The 12,687-nt window shown below is 40.9% G+C and overlaps 1 protein-coding gene across 2 annotated transcripts in view; it reads right to left on the minus strand.

The window, feature by feature from the left end:
* The window catches only part of LOC138268234 (zinc finger and SCAN domain-containing protein 2-like), a 168,375-nt gene that overhangs the window by 126,945 nt on the left and 28,743 nt on the right, over window positions 1-12,687 (minus strand). The gene's annotated exons all lie outside the window — the stretch shown is intronic.

Genomic DNA, 12,687 nt, shown 5'->3' on the forward strand with positions numbered 1-12,687 from the left:
TTTATAGGGTTTTGTCAACATAATAACAGAAGAAAACATCTCAGTCAACAGCGTGCTTGCTGCATGAAAGGAGTAAAATGTCAATGACAGCAAGGTGATATAGCAGTGTGACTGATTAAAATCTCTCATTACATAATGGTGTACAGTGCAGAGATACAGAAAATCCTGACGCAGAATACAATCAAAGAACAACATTGCCACTCTCATTAATTGGGATAGGATTGTAGGGGCACATCTCTAGTGAGTAGGTATGAGAGAAGTGGGACCATATGTCTTTGGGTCAGGATATAAAAAGCAATGTGCCTAGATATGTCAAGGACTCATTGTAATAAACAAAAGCCTTGATACCTTTCAACAGTTTGAGACATTTCTCACTGTATCATTCTTTGGTGAGCAGTAATTTGTAACCGAAGTCTCTCTATTAAGTCTGGGTTACGTCTGACAGGAGTGTTGTCTTCTAGTAAGCATGGGTGCAGTCAAATACATGTCTAAGCCCGGTTCGTTCCCTCACCCTTGTTCTCATGTATTCTAATTGTTAAAAAGAAGCTTTAAACAGCTTTGTTCTCTCATTGGAATAGTTTGTAGTCTTCTCTATTGACATAAGGAAGATTTCATTGTGATTTCCAAAGAAAGTTGTGATCGTGTCAAGCAGAATTCTCAGCTTTGCTTTCAAGACCAAATCCATGCTATGATCAGCCTATTCTCTGTGCTCGAATAATGCCTGGAAACCTAGGATTGTTGCTTGGACAGAATCATAACGCACACAGGCTGTGTGTGACAGTACCCAAAACTTAGGATGTGACTAAGAGCTTCCGAACAACTGTATCAATATTCTTTGCTCCCCACCCTTTCTCAAACAGCCACTTACATCCCTATGGGCATTCCCTTGTCCGAATCAACCACTGCCCAAACCCTTTGCCTGACAAAGTCCCAAACTAATGGTATCCAAACTCATAGTTCTACCCAACCCATCACGAAGCCTCAGCCCTTGCTCACGGCGCTTAGCCACGCCTGCTCACAGCACTTGGTCTGACTTGACTGAGCTTTGATTAACCATATAAACATTTCCTGTCCACCAGAAACAAAACTGATTTTAACAGCTTCATGAGTTGTAAGGTCACCCAGTCCCATGTGTTCTTTACATTTTAATACTTGAAGTATTGATATTTATTAGCACAAGTCCATGTGCACACAATAAGATGGACACTTGATGTACTTTTCTAAAATGCTTTTACAACAGACACCCTTAAAAATGTTAAGATACATGTGCGATGAAGGGTGAAAAGAGGCACAGGAACGCACTTGACACACTGTAGATCACCAACAAGATTTATTCAGAAACAAGCAGGCAGATCCAAGAAAAGATCATCTTTCCAGGAGCAGATATTAACAGGAGCTCAACCCAGGTGTGCGTCAAAGTCACAGTTCCAGAGAACGTCCATCATAACCGGGTTCATTGACAACATGAAAGAGCTGCAATAAATGACACCACACATCTCCCCTTTTCTCAAAGAAACTAAAAGAGAAAATGCACACATGTGAGAAGACCTAGAGAAATGAATCATGAAGAAGGCTCCCACATCGAAATGGAACAACAAACTAACAAAAAGAATGTTTGACAACATCCATAGCACAGAACACAATGTAGAACACGGCACAGACCCCCGCAACAACTTATATCAGCATCTTAACATTCATACATACACAGCATCTACAAAGCCAGTTATCCAGATTAACTTACGAAAGACGCAGTGAAAGAATGCTAATACAAACCTAAAAATTCATGCAAACATGCTAAAGCAGTTACAGAATAGAAGAGAGATGCTCACCTGATAATCAATCACACAATGGACAGCTTACAAACACCCAAAATAGGCACCATTCCCTCCTGATTCCACATAGGGTATTTTCACAATCCTTAATCATTTCCACGGGTGTCTAACAGTGAAACAACCAAGTTTGGTATCTTTCAGATACGCACACATGCAAATGGAAAATAGGATATATTTTAACCCGTGTACACTAGAAAAAAACGCAGAGACTCAGAAAAGGTACAAAAATGCCTGATCCCAGCCAAAATGAAAAGAAGCTGCAACATCATGCCTGCACATTGCATCTAAATTTCTCAAACACTTGAGGGAGAAAAGAAAAATGTTTGTACCACTGACACAGAAATGAAGTAATAAGCGATACCGACACCACTTAAAAAAAAACAGTGCTTGAAAAAAAAAAAAAAACTAACATTGTAAAACGTTTGAAATAGAATTTTCTTTGAAACATAAATTTGGCATTCTTAACTCCAAAACTGACTGCAACAGGCACATGGACAGAACAACCCAATTCTCAAGAACCTACCACACGAGAAGTACATTTTAGACATCACCCAAAAAGCATACACAAATTAAGAACTGTGCTCAAAGTATGCTTCTTTAAAAGTGATTTTTTTTTGTAGAACGTTAATTTTCTAGATGGAAAATTGTTCTTCAAATTTGAAAGTGTTTGCTCCAAAAGTCCTTTCGAAATAATGATCAATTAAATGGTGCAACATAGCTAAAAACAAGATCTAGAGCATGGGTCTCCAACCTTTTCTGTGGTAAGCACTACTTCTGATCAGTGAAAATCATCATGAGCTACTGAGTGCTAAGCAACTTGTGCATTGTTACCAGACACTCCCACGCCAAGCTTTATTGACTTTAAGGCTAATGTCCATAGAGCCAGATACTATGATTTGGAAAAAAATACTTTGACTTGGGGCACTATGACTGGGTTACCATATTGGTCAGTGAGAGTGTAGTCTATGGGGATGTATACACATGTGCGAGTATGAACTCTGTGAATGGGTGACTGACAGTCTGTGTTGTATGTACTTGTGGCAAAGGATATACCTTTCGCCATATGTGACACCATTATATGTATAACACAAATATTCAACCGTTTATCTAAATGGAAGAAATTTAATGAGCAGAAAAATATTCTGCAAAAATGTTCATAAAAGGGCACACTTTTCTGCACCATTTATTTCTCCCATTCTAAATAATGGCTGTATTTTTCAGTTACAAATTTGGTACCGGGTCTACTTGCCACTGGGAGCAAGATGCCTACTGTCCGTAAAGGTGACACTTTGAAATGGGAAAAAATTAAACTGAAGTTAACTTTATGTTTATATGGATTCCATAAAACTCATCATTCAAAATTTGCCTAATTTCCAAGTGTCACATTTACAAATAGCAAGCACCTTAATCCCAGCGGCCTGAAAACATGGTGCCATACTTAAAACAGATAAAAAAAGCCATTTGTTTAAATGGGGGGAAATGTAAAATGAAGAAACGTGTCGTAAAGCATTAAGGCGTAATTGGCTTAATTGAAAGTTGAGGAAAACATGTCCCTAATTTTCTTACGTTGTGGAGGGGGAAGGAGTTGGGTGGTGTCACCAATGACAAGATTTGCATAGTGAAAGTGAGCAATTACTATGTAGTAAACCAAATAAGAAGAATTGGAAAAAAAAAAAAAAAAAAAGTGTCGAGAAATATTAGGACTTAATGTTTCATAGAAATATTTTTCATTATAAGATTCTCCCATTTAAACAAAATGACATTTTCCAATTATAAATATGGCACAGGCTCTACTAGCCACTGAGGCAAGCGGTCTGCTGTCTCTAAATGTGACACTTTGAAATGGGAGAAAATTAAAGTGAAGAGTTAACTTAATCATATAGGTAATTTTTCATTTAAATTTTCTCCCATTTAAAAGCATTCAGAAACATCATTATGTTCTCACGCTAATAAGCTGATGAGAACTTTTATTTAAGAGTTAAATATCTCCGTGCTTTGTGCCCCAGCATGGGTCATAGATCTGACTGAGCAAGCACTGTTCATTATCAGGGCCTGCTATCTGCAGCCTGATGATAATAATGTAAAATAAGCACAGCCTTCCCCTAACTTTAAAAGGAAAATGTGACCCTGTGCTCATTTAAGAACAAACTGAGGGCTGCCAAGCTACTCTGAAGGTGTCTGCGAGCTACTGGTAGCTCCACGGTGGACTGGTCCCAGACATCTGACCTACATTGTTCTGATCCTTTTTCCTAACTTTATACATTTCACAAAAAAAAAGAAGACCTGTTGTGTTCAATCTGTGGGCTTCCATAGCCTTTCCATTTGCTCGCTCCATCATTGCTCTCATACCCTTTATCCCCATTTGTCCATGGCATGCATGTGTCATGTCTCTTCCTGTATTTAGCTCTCCCCCAGAGCATGGACCAGGTAATTGTGTCCATTCACTGCTCCAGTTTTAGAATCTACTTCTATCTGTTTGGAGCACTCCACACGTGCGCTCGTGTATTTCAGGCTCCTCGATGCCCAACTTTGGTGTAATTTAGTTCTTGGCATCCACATCCTCTAAAAAAAAATGTATTACTCCTACTATGCTTATCTTTGATGTTGGAGTCCGCAATGCTGGGGAGTATTACAGGGAACGGCACTGCTTGGTCGTTACACATATTCAATGTTTTTGATGTCTGCCTATGCTTCTCTCTGCTGCGCTGCACGTCAGCATGCTGCCCATTCAAAATTAGGGAAACCCATCTACCGTAGGTAACCTGTCCCAAAACTCATGAGTGGGCTTACCCCCTTTCATTCCAGGAATGTATTCTACTACTTTTGTTTGGCAGAGTTAAACTGGTTACAGTTTGCAGCTTTTAATTACCCTTCCCCATTGTTGTTTGCAATATCAGGGCGGTATTTACACAATCGAAGGGCCTTAACTTTTGCCATTGGGACACAGACAGCTACTGCCCCAGCAGATGGGCATGGTTGGCCCAGAGGCTTCCTGTGCTGGGAGGGGATATGGCACAACGGCCTGAACTGCTGACTTTAGGATTGGGGAACCAGGCTAGATTATTGCATCGGCTCAACATCCTGTGATTCTGGAGAATTTTATAGCTCTGAAGAAGGGGCAGCTCTATTTTTGCATTTGAGGTTGACATGCAGATATTGGCTTAAATATTATGAATGCTTTAGATTCTTCCAACGAAGTGTCCATTTCTTCAGGATTGGTGCTAATATAATGCCACTTTACTACATTAGTTTAGCAAATGCTCTTCTCCTTTCTGTGTGCTTTAGCGTCAGGCATTTTTACACACACCTCCTTGATCTTTATTTTCAGATCCTCACGCCGTCATGTGTCAGTCTTCCAGCCAGATCCATTTAGTCAGTAGGGGCACACTGCTGTTGCATGCCTTTCTACCCATCTGCTTCTTTTTTAATGGCAACCAGAAGGGCAAGAGCACAGGAAAAACAGCCATTAGATGAAATAAGAAAAACCTTAGTCTTCTTCCTGTTCGTGCTCCACCTGGAAGCATTGCATCACAGGGCTTCTCTGGTGCACAAGTGGCTCGGCACCAAGGAACGATTCTTCAGAAACCGTTGAAACTGACAAATTGAAAGCTTACACAAATACAATACTGACACAATCCACAGGTGCAGATTTCTCAGCCTCTCTCCATTCAGAAAACATCACAGACAGACTTGAAGTGTAAAATCATTTAAATAGACAAAAAGGGCTCATAACAATACCTTTAGATGGCTGAATAGCAAAACTGTTCAACTGTAGGGACGAAAACCCTATTCACAAAACTGCAACTCCATTTTAAAGACAATTCATACAATGAAATATTTCACTCTGCTACAGATTCCGCATTTGTAACAACTGCAGTGTTGCCGATGACACACTCAGACCACAGCTGGTAATCGTGCACAGATGTAAAGGACTTTACAGTCTCTCACTGTGGCACATTCTCCTTCTGTTTCCCTTGTGGTTTGGGGCAAATATACAGGCCTTTTTAATGTGCATAAATATCCCACTGTGCTTTCATTTGTTTCTTTTTTTGTATCCTTGTTGCTTATAGCCCTACAATATTTTCCTTGTGGTGCCACATCTTTCGTCACTGTCAGCAGAGTGCCTACAGAGTTCTCTTCTATATAACGCTGCACATATTACTTTAGGGCTTCCTGGTCGAACGGCACTGGTGCGGCAGCGCTGTATTGTCACATCATCTCTCTAGATAGCTCTTATCCAACCTTATTATCCGTTGGCATTAACTTTTTACGACTGTTCTGCTAGCTTCAGTCTTTTTGCCATAGATTTGATTAAGGGTGGAAAAAGGCACAGGAACTTATGACACTGTAGATTATCAGTAGGATATGCTCAGCATCCAGCAGGCAAGTAGAAATCTAAGTAAAGATGAACAGATGGATCAAGAGAGCCAAGCATGAGCAGATGTTAACAGGAGCTCAGTTGAGATCCAACTCAAAGTCACAGCTCCATCACACTAGTGTTCCATGTTTTTATGTGAGAGCTGCACGGCAAGACACATAAAACAGGACACAAGTTATAACAAGCATTTGCAATGCAATAGGTCTAGCATTTTCTTGATTCAGAGCTATTGGCATTGTAAATTCATAACTAGACTTTTACTGCCACATAAATTGGTCAACCCTGCCTCATAATTTCATCTTTTTCTTCCATACAAATCCAGAGGCCCAGCATTTAACTAAAGCACTTCCATCCTTCCATTTACCTTCTTCCTCCACCTTAAAATATATACAATTATCATATAAACCTTTATCAGAAATAAACTTTTGGCATTAGAGTGTAATGCACAAAACGCCATAACAAAAATATCATTTAGGACAGGTTGGAAGGTGAAAGGTGAAAGGAAAGAGGGAGTCGGGAGTAAAGATTGAGAGGATAGGTTGTGTAGTAACGGTGTCATGGGCCCTGGAGTAAGAAAGTAAAATAGTTGACTGCAATTTTGGTAGGAAAATACAGCACTAATTGGAGTTGAGTGCACGACGCTGCTGCTACTGTTGAGGAGGAGGAGGGGCTGACCCAGGGCCGGGAGCCCTTTAAATTCAACAACTGCGCTCCCGCTCGCGGGACGCGCATAACGCTGCTGTTACTGTTGAGGAGGAGGAGGGGCTGACCCAGGGCCAGGAGCCCTTTAAATTCAACAACTGCGCTCCCGCTCGCGGGACGTGCCCGGGCAAAGGGCGGGGCCGTCCTTGCCAGGAAGAGGCAGGGTAGGCCCCCCCCCCTGATATCCCTCTATATCCCCCTATAGATTTTGGATTTGGATTTACAGCGAAGCTCAGAGGAAGAATGCTCTGTAAATGAAAAGGGAAGCTTCCCTGGACAGGAGCAGGAAACAAAGTTAAAAAAAATAAAAAAAACTTTCCCTACAGACCAGATAAACAAGACAAAGCGTAATTATACAGTAGTAGCTCCCTGCTCTCACACGGAAGGAGGGACAAAGAGGCATGAATGACCACTAGCAAGCAAGGATTTTTAAATGACACAAATTTATAAATGAAATAAGCTGGAAGCCCACGGAAGAAGTATACAAGAGGTCGAACGTTTACGCTCGGCCCTAACAAAAATATAAATATATATATATATATATATATATATATATATATATATATATATATATATATATAAATAAATAAAGGTACTCGTGGTTAACTGCATATACAATTCATAATGACATCACATGCAGGCAACTCACAACCAACAATCTCGACATTCTTTATGCAGTGCCATAAAATTGTCTAAAATGTAATGTCATACGAGAAGCTCAGAGAAAATAAAAGTGTGAGAAAAGCAAATCAGAGGCAAATGTTTAAAAAAATTGAATATTTTTGTATACTATCTCCTTATTTACACAAGTGGCAGCTGTATATGGTGCCCGCCTAAAACATGCCCCTAATACATGTGACTGCACCAAAGCAGGCTGCTTGTATTAAAAAACACACCTCCTTCGTACTATTATTACAATGATTCAAAAGCATGAACCAACAAAGACCTTAGCGCAGAAACTCCCACAAAAACAGGCACTTTCATCTAAAATCTGAAAGCTTCTAAAGCTGCCCTAATGTTAACAGCACATAAGAAGAATGTGTTAACATTTATTATGCCAACCTGGCACAGGGAACAAAAAGGGAACAAAAAGAAAACAAGATTAACCGTGTCAAGGAAATATATTCAAAAGAGTAAAAAGAGGATGATAACGATGAAAGAGATGAGGTGTAATATGTGCAAATGGATGACATGTGGAGAGAAAAAACTCATACAGGTCTAACATAGTGAACATTTCCACAGGCCCAATTAATTATTAATTCAGTTTATCAATTTCAGAATTCAAACATTTTCAGTATTAATGAGAACAAAATTGTTGTTATTTATTTATCTTGATTAGCTAACACCTGTTGACAAAGCTAGTAGTCCTGGTTAGTTTTAGATGTATGTCAGTTATGTTATATATCTGGCTGCAGTCACAGAAAGGTCAGAGTGACACCACAAACACTTTTCAGAAAGCACACCATGGAAATCACAGAAATATAGTTTATGTTTTTAAGCCATACCCTTAATTAAATAGACCACATCCCTTTTAGAGTCCCCCCCCAACGTTTTTCATCCCATTTAAATCTCTGCTGCTTGTCTTTCTCTGGTTTTTCGGTGTATTCGGGTGATAAATTGGTAGTAGCAGGGTGCAACCTTTGCACATAAAGAGTTAATGTTATAATGAAGCAATACTATCACAAAATGTGCTGCATAATTTGACTTTCGTTACTGGATAATTTAGGCAACCCTGCCACATAATTTGGCCCTCTCCTGATGCATGATTCCAGTGGCCCTGCATGGCCAGGAGAGGAAAGAGTGAGGGATGAGAAGGAGCTAAGAGAGAAGAGGGGGGTGCAGAAAGGTGATAAGAGCATTTAACGGACGACAGGGAGGGAAAGCAACAGTCATAAATTAAGATACAAGGAGAACGGAAAGAGGAAGATGAGAAAGCAGCAAAGACAAGCTACTGAGGTGAAAGGGAGGAATGTGATAGAAGGGCAAAAGCCTAAATAAAAGGTTGGGTTGAGAGAGAAGGTTATGACAAGAAAGAAGAGAGCAGAGAACAAATAAGATATAGGGGAGCGAAAACAAAGAGGAAAGAGGTAAGTGGAAAGACGAAAAATGAGAGGAGAATAAGAGACACAGAGATAAAAGGGGAGAAAGCTGGATATATGGAGAAAGGAGGGGGCAGGTAGAATGGGCAGCTCAGAGATCCATAAACTGCAGTGTAGCTATTATTAGTGAATCAGGAGCAGAGACACCCATGCCTAGGTGTGTGAGGGACCCACTGAACTCCAATTATGGAAGTTTTAAAACTGACTTTGGAGTTGTAAGTGGGTGAGGGGGGATTTCCTTTTCTCTGCATTAGGACCCATATCCCCCTTATAATGTCATTGGCCTGATCTGGAGCCGGCTGTCACACGTGGGTTGAAAGGCAGGAGATCTTCTTAGCTTGCAAGTTTTCAACCGTAATAATTATATTACCACCCCAGTGTAATAAATGTTTTTTTCACAAGTGTATCAAGAGGGGAATTTTTTAGTTAAACACGGCGGTCCCAACAAGCTTTCTTACCAAGCCTTGAATATGTTTCTACCCTTGATAGTGATGATGTCCAGTACTTGAACTCTTCCCTCACCAATTAGATTACTCAAGCGATTGGTTTTATGGCCCCGTGAAGCAAGCAATATATTCACGCTCTATTACCTCAACGTCTGTTATTTCTCGAAAGGGACAGGTCAAAGAGAAATGCAAACAAGTGCTATTTGCTTTGCCAATGTGTTTTAGCCATGTTGTACACCAGTGCGGCTGCTGTTCAGCACAGTTAAAAGTTTGTGACAGTCGAGAGTGGTATGGAGTAGCATAGTGTGGCATAGAGTGGAGTGTCGTAGAGTGGAGCATCGCAGCGTCGTAGAATTCAGTGGAGTAGGGGAGTGGTGCAGAGTAGAGTGGCCTAGAGTGCAGTGGTGCAGAGTAGAGTGCCATGGCATAGAGTGCTGTGGCATAGCGTAGAATGGTTTGTAGTAGAGTGCAGTGGTGTAGAGAAGAGTGTCTCAGAACGCAGTGGCGTAGAGTGGTGCAGAACAGAGTACAATGGTGTAGTGTAGAGTGTCGCAGAGTGCAGTAGTGCACAGTGGCGTAGAGTGCAGTGGCATTGTGTGGAGTGGTTGTGTTGAGTGGTGCAGAATAGAATAAAGTGGTGTAGAATGCAGTGATGCAGTGCCACAGTGTAGAGTAGGGTGGCGAAGAGTGTTGTAGAGTTTAGTGGCATAGAGTGCAATGCTGCAGAGCAGAGTGGTAGTGTGCAGTGGTGTACAGTAGAGTACAGTGTGCAGACTTGCACAGAGTAAAGTGGTGCAGAGTAGAGTGTAGCTGTGTATAGTGCAGTGGTGCAGAGTATAGTCTTGTAAAGAGCAGTGCTGTTTAGTGCCATAGAGTGCTGTAGAGTGCAGTGGCATAGGGTAGAGTGGTGCAAAGAGGGGTAGAGTGGCAAACAGTATGGTGGTGCAAAACAAAATAGAGTGGTGCAGTGACGGAGAGCGCAATGGTGTAGAGTACTGTGGCGAGAGTGTTGTGAGTATAGTTGCATAGAGTGCATTGGCGCAGAGTGCAGTAGTTTAGAGTACAGTAGCGAAGAGTGCAGTGGCAGAGTAGAGTGGCGCAGAGTAGAGTGGCATAGAGTGCAGTGTGTAGAGTGGAGTGGCACAGCGTAGTGTGGAGTGGTTCAGAGTTAAGTAGAGTGGCATAGAGTAGATTGTTTCAGAGTTGAGTGAAGTGGCATAGGAGTGGTGCAGGGTAAGGTGGAATGATTTATGGTAGGTTGCAGTGGCGTAGAATGGACTGGCATTGAGTGCAATGGTGTGGAGTGGACATAGTACTGTGCACTGGCATAAAGTGTATTGGCGTAGAGTGCAGTGTTGCATAGTAGTGTAGCTTGGAGTGGTGTAGAGTAGATTGGTGCAGAGTGGAGTGGCATAGAGTTTAGTGATTCAGAGTAGAGTTGCCTCGATTGAAGTGGTGTAGAGTGCAGTTGTGAAGAGTGTAGTGGTGCAGAGTGGCGTACTGTGCATTGGCATAAAGTTGAGTGGTGCACAGTAGAGAGGCATAAAGCGAAATGACATACAATGCAGTGGCATGAAGCGCGGCAGCACAGAATGGACTAGAGTAGAGTGCAGTGGTGTCGACTAGAGTGGAGTGGCGTTTGCATGGTGTTGTAGCGCACTGCCATTACAGACAATACATTTTCCACTAAAATGACCATTAATTTTCACAGACATATGGTTTTACTGATAAAAGTATGCAGGACAAACGATAATATGTGGAAATTACATTGCCTAGTTTATTGATTTGTTTTGAGTGTATTGAAATATTAGTTTCCACCACACTTCTGAATTTAAAAAAATTGGCTTTATTTGTGTGTTACTAATTCTAATATATTCAGAAATGTCTGCACAGTTCATTATAAACATTTAAACTTTTTGAGCTAGGAAAAAAAAAAAAAAAAAAAAAAAAAAAACATTCCACACTGAGATTGTCACATAAATCCTCACTTTGAGGTCAGAGAGGGAAAGATATACACCAAGCGCCCTCACAAGACAGAGATTGACGTTTGAACTATGTCTTTGAATACACAGCCAATCTGACAAGTGTAAAAATAAATAAAAATAAAAAAAGGTTAAAGGCCTGTTTAAAGAAGGAAGGATACATTAAATAAGGAATGCTCTTCATGAGGGCTGAACTCAACCTGGACAACCTAAAGCAACCAAAGCCAGCAAACAGAAAGCAAGTCAATGTGAGTTGCGAACCGAATGGTAAGCAGTGGGTGGAATGCATTACCAGGAAGCTTTCCGAATGTCCACAAAATGTCTTTAGCAAACCAGACTGGGCAGGCCCTGACCTAAAAAAGGGTATGGAGGGAGAAAGACAAATGGCATGAAAGACAAAATTGGGGAGAGACTGAAAGTTAATAAATAGGTGTGAGTGAGAAAAGATTACAGACAAAGAAGAGAAACAAAAAGAGGAGAGAATGCACTGTGATAAAAAGGGAAGTGTTCTAAAGGAAAAAGATTAGAGAAGGCGGAAATAACTGTAGACAAGAGACGGCAAGGAGACCAGAAAAACTTGTAGATGTGAGTGGGTGCACGGAAAAGGTTGGTGAGAAAAGGGGCCAATGTGAGGAGTGGTGCTAAGATTGAATCTGTAGAATGCCAAAACATAGAAGATTACAGTAAAATGGTGAAATAATGAAAGAAGTTGGGTGAAAGTGAGTAAACATAGAAGATGAGACAAGGTGAGAAGGACAGCAGGAATTGAGAAAACTGAAGACGGGCAGAAGTAGGATGGGGAAGGTGAATTTACTGAGAACTTAAAAAATGAGCAGACAGAGCAGGGAAAAGAAGGAGGAGCAAAGGAGAAAACAACAGCAGAGAGACTGGGGAAATGCACAGGAACAGAATGGACTCAATTTCTCCAGAAGAGAGGGGACAACAGAGGGCAAATGGGGAGGATCAGTAGGAAAGGAAGAAACTGTTAAATGGAAAGCCTAGTAAAATGGAGACGAAAGAACAGAGGAAGAAGAGAATGCAGATTTTATGGCTTAAAATGAAAAGTGCACAGAGAAGTAAAACCTGGAAAAATAAGTTTTACTGTGGAGAGTGAAGAAGGCAGAGTATGGAAGTTAAAGCAAGCTAAGAGAAACTTGCAAAGAGCACAAGAAGAGAATGAACAATAAACATGGGTTTTAAGAAATAGAAAACTATGTAAAACAAGAGAATGGGGCACAGAAAAACAAA

This window comes from Pleurodeles waltl, chromosome 12, assembly GCF_031143425.1.
Source record: "Pleurodeles waltl isolate 20211129_DDA chromosome 12, aPleWal1.hap1.20221129, whole genome shotgun sequence".
In the NCBI taxonomy this organism is placed as follows: Eukaryota; Metazoa; Chordata; class Amphibia; order Caudata; family Salamandridae; genus Pleurodeles; species Pleurodeles waltl.